Source organism: Petaurus breviceps, unplaced genomic scaffold, assembly GCF_028583685.1.
Source record: "Petaurus breviceps papuanus isolate PSGF00001 unplaced genomic scaffold, PetGlider_PUasm1.0 171, whole genome shotgun sequence".
NCBI lineage: Eukaryota > Metazoa > Chordata > Mammalia > Diprotodontia > Petauridae > Petaurus > Petaurus breviceps.
This window is the reverse complement of record NW_027185754.1, coordinates 16065774-16069988: the sequence shown is the minus strand read 5'-3', so window position 1 is coordinate 16069988 and position 4215 is coordinate 16065774.

Below are 4215 nucleotides of genomic sequence, written 5' to 3'. Positions count from 1 at the left end.
TTTCCATTTCCACCACCGTTGTTCAGGCGCTATTTCTATAGCGCTTTAGAGTAAGAACTGAGTTGAAACTCAACTTTATGTACTTATCTATGAAATCATGTCGAAGTCAGTTTCCTCCTCTATAAAATGGGTCTAATAAAGTTTGTGCTACCTACCTCAAAAGGTTGTTGTGAGCAAATTGCTTTGTAAATCCACAGCTCTATAGAATTTTCACTTAGGGTGAGAGGAAAAGGAGCTGGGATGAAGCCTGGAGGAAAGTAGTACACCATGGGACACCTTGTTTTCCAACTTTTTACTGAAAGTGTGGATGCTGAAGGGGAGGAAATACACTGCTTCTGGGAGCTGGGGGTGCTGGAGAGGCAAACTGAGCAGTGGAGAAAGGGTCTTGGTAGATTATACTCGTGGCAGGTCAGAGGGAGCCCCTGATCCTCAGTAGCTATGTCAAGTAGGGAAACAAATTAACAAGCCTTTTATCAAGGACCCTCTCTTTCACTCTCACTCTGTTATCCAAATTCCAATGAAGAAAACATGGGTACAAAGCATGGCATTTTTAGAAAGAAACCCTGAGCCAGATTTCCAAAAGAGAGATGAGATGTTTCCTTTTGGTAGCATGTAATAAATGGCCTCTCAATTTATTATTTATCTATGTTCACACTTTAATGAATAGTTGTAGTGATAATTACCAAATTTCTACATTAAAGAACAAGTCTGTGCTTTATACAGTAACTGCTGAATTGGGCTATTATCTACACATGTGTGGGTTTTCTGTAAATACAGAAATTTGATATTTGTCACCAGGTCTATTCATTGCAATTTGAACATAGATAAATAATGAATGACAACACCACTTGTTCATTAACATTCTACAAAAGGAAAATATATACTCGTTATTCCTTTCATGAATTTGGCCACTGAAGGTTCATAAATAATTGTGCTTTACAATTTTCTCTAATTAGTGATGAACTTAATCCAGGCCATCCAAAGCCCGAGAGCAAAGAGATCTTTCCATTGCCCTGTTTCTGACTCTCTGTGGCAGATGCCGCCTTCCAAGAGCTGCTCTCACAAATGGAGCTGTGGTGAATGGAGTGGAGGCCTTTAAAAGCTCATTTCAGCTCTGAGATCTGCCAAACGTCAGGAGCCCTTACATGAAACCTCTTACTGAGCTGCTCTGGCCCTGACCCAAGCCCTAGAGAAAATACAGAGATGTGGTTCCTGGTCCCCATGGTACCATGGCTTGACTGACTTCTCTGGAACAAATCTGTTCATCACCTCACTGGCTGCAGTTTGCATGTCTGAGATGCATGAGGAATCTGTGGAGGGGACAATGAGTTGGCTGGATCAAAACCACTCCATCTGGACAAGGCAGAACTATGGTTCTGTGTTTTAATGCGGCATTTGCAATGCTACTGTAGACATTTCACAGAGTGGCCTCCTCCTATAGCTTAGTCTTTACCTTGAATCAGCCATTGGTTGACACTTCTTCAGTAGATCCCTGCTCTTTTCAGTGTGAGTACAGGCATGCCTCAGTTTAACTCATTTTATTGCACTTCACAGATACTGTGGTTTTTTTTTGTTTTTTTTTTTTTTTACAAATCAGAGATTTGTGGCAGCCCTACATAGAGTAAATCTATCGGTTCCCCTTTTCCAATAGCATGTGATCACATAGTGTCTTTCTGTCACATTTTGGCAATTTTCACAATATTGCAAACTTTTTCATTATTATTATGTTACGGTAATCTATGATCAGTGAACTTTAATGTTATAAGATGGAGAAATTAATCAACAAATGTTGAGCTCCATCCACTGGCTATTCCCCTATCTCTCTTCCTCTCCTCAGGGTTCCCTGTTCCCTGAGACTCAACAACATTGAAATTAGGTCAGTTAGTACCCCTAAAATGACCTCTAATTGTTCAAGTGAAAGGAAGAATCAATTGATGCAACAAACTTCTTTGTTGTCTTATTTTAAGGAATTTCTACAACCACTTCAACCTTCAGCTACCACCACTCTGCTCAGTCAACAGCCATCAGCATCGAGGCAAGACCCTCCACCAGCAAAAAGATATGACTCACTGAAGACTCAAATGGTGATTGGCATTTTTTGTCAGTAAAATATTTTTAATTGATACATGTTTTTAGACATAATATTACATATTTAACAAACTGCATAACTTTTATATGCACTGGGAAACCAATAAATTAATGTGATTTTTTTGTGATATTTACTTTATTGCTGCAGTCTGGAACAAAACCTACAATATCTCCAAGGTATTCCTGTCCTTTCATCAAAGGTATAGATAACAACTCATTCCTTGCTTCTGTTCCTGTAACATTCTTATCCATATTTTCCCATAAGACATTCCCCACAATGTGTCAAAGAACTTTCTATGTTCTTTTTAATATTTTGTGGGGAGCAAACCAGTACTTAAACAATGCATATGTAGCCTGCTGACACCAACTATGTGTCTTTCCACCTCCCTTTGGGTCCCCTACCATTTTGATTGTCTGGAGATTGTGAGGTTCCATGAGTCACAAATATATAATACCACTGGGAGAATACAGGTGTTAAAAAGACGGGCTTTTGGTTAGTCCCATCTGTCCAAGTTGACTCTGAGTCCTTTAGGGGCACAGTTGTGTCTTGAACTTCTTTCTGGGTGACAGCTCAGTGCTATACATGCAAATGATGCCCTCAAGGGAAATGTTTAATTCACTTTAAACTTTAAGTATCTGTTATATATTATGAGATAGGAAAGTAGAAAGATGTGGGGTTGTCCCTGATTTTGACAATCTTGTAATAAAAGAGACAAGGACAGTGTCACAGACGACATAATGGAGAACAAGAGAATTACAAAAGAGAGATCTAGGCAAAGTGTCTGGATCACGCTTGCACAACATATTCACTCTCTCCTGTAGAGTGCTCAGTGGCAACCCTCCATTTTTTGAAGGTCACCCAAAATCCTTTGGTGGCCTGCAGGCCATATATTGTGCAGGTGTGGCCTGGATAGTGATTCTTCAGACAACTTAACTACTCTTTCTGGGCCTCAGTTTCATCATCTGTAAAAATGAGTATTTTTTACTTAAGCAACCTTGAATGTTCCCTTCCAGTTCTAATATTGTATGATTCTGTGATTGGTAAGAACCAGGCAAGAAGAACAATGAAGAAAAGGATGGATGAAGGTAACCTCTTCTCAAATTTCTAAGCTGATTTACATGCCAAAAGCATAAAGACAAAAACAGAAAAGCAGTCCCCCAACTCCTGTCTATTATTTGTATGAATACAGAGACTAGTGGATCTTTCCAAGAAGGGGATTCAACCCTGATAGGAAGGAGAAACTGAAAAAATGGGGAAAAGCCTTGAGTTTGGAGTCAAAAGTTTTGATTGAGAATTCTGCTTTTGCCACTTAGTACCAGCATGCCTTGATTCAAATCATTAGGACTCTTGAAAATCTGTTCCAGATGTTACTCCTGTGATTTTGTGAATGTAGCACAGGTGCCCCAAAGCTGCCTTGGTGAGCCCTTTACTATCATACACTATCCACCTTTTTCTTTATTCCCCCTTCCTTTTTCTTTTCCTATCTCTCTTTACTTACTTCATCTTTTCTTGTTTTCTAAGGATATAGACATTTTATTTTAGTAGAAAGAGCAAAAGATTAGCAGTCAGAGGACCAATTCAGTTCAATAAACATTGATTCAGCACCTATAGGTGCCAGACACTGTGCTAAGAGGGATACGAAAGGAGGCAAAAGACAGTCCCTGCCCTCAAGGAGCTTGCAATCTAAGGGAGGAGACAACATGCAAAGAAATATATGCAAAGCAAGCTATCTACACACAGGAGAAACAGAAAATAATTAAAAGAAGGAAAGCATTGTAGAAGGTGGGGTTTTAGTTGGGACTTAAAGGCAAGGAGATCAGTAATCTGAGTATGGGAGGGAGAGCATTGCAAGTATGGGGGACAGCCAGAGAGGATGCCCAGAACCAAGAGACGGAGTGTGTTGTTTATGAAACAGCCAGGAAATCAATGTCACTGGACTGAAGAAAAGGTGTTGGGCAGTAAGATGTAAGAAGACTGAAAAAGTAGGAGGAGGCTAGAGTATGAAAGGCTTTTAATGCCAAACAGATCATTTTGTATTTGCTCCTGGACACAATAAGGAGCCCCTAAAGTCTAGTGTGTGTGTGTGTGTGTGTGTGTGTGTGTGTGTGTGTGTGTGTGTGTGTGTG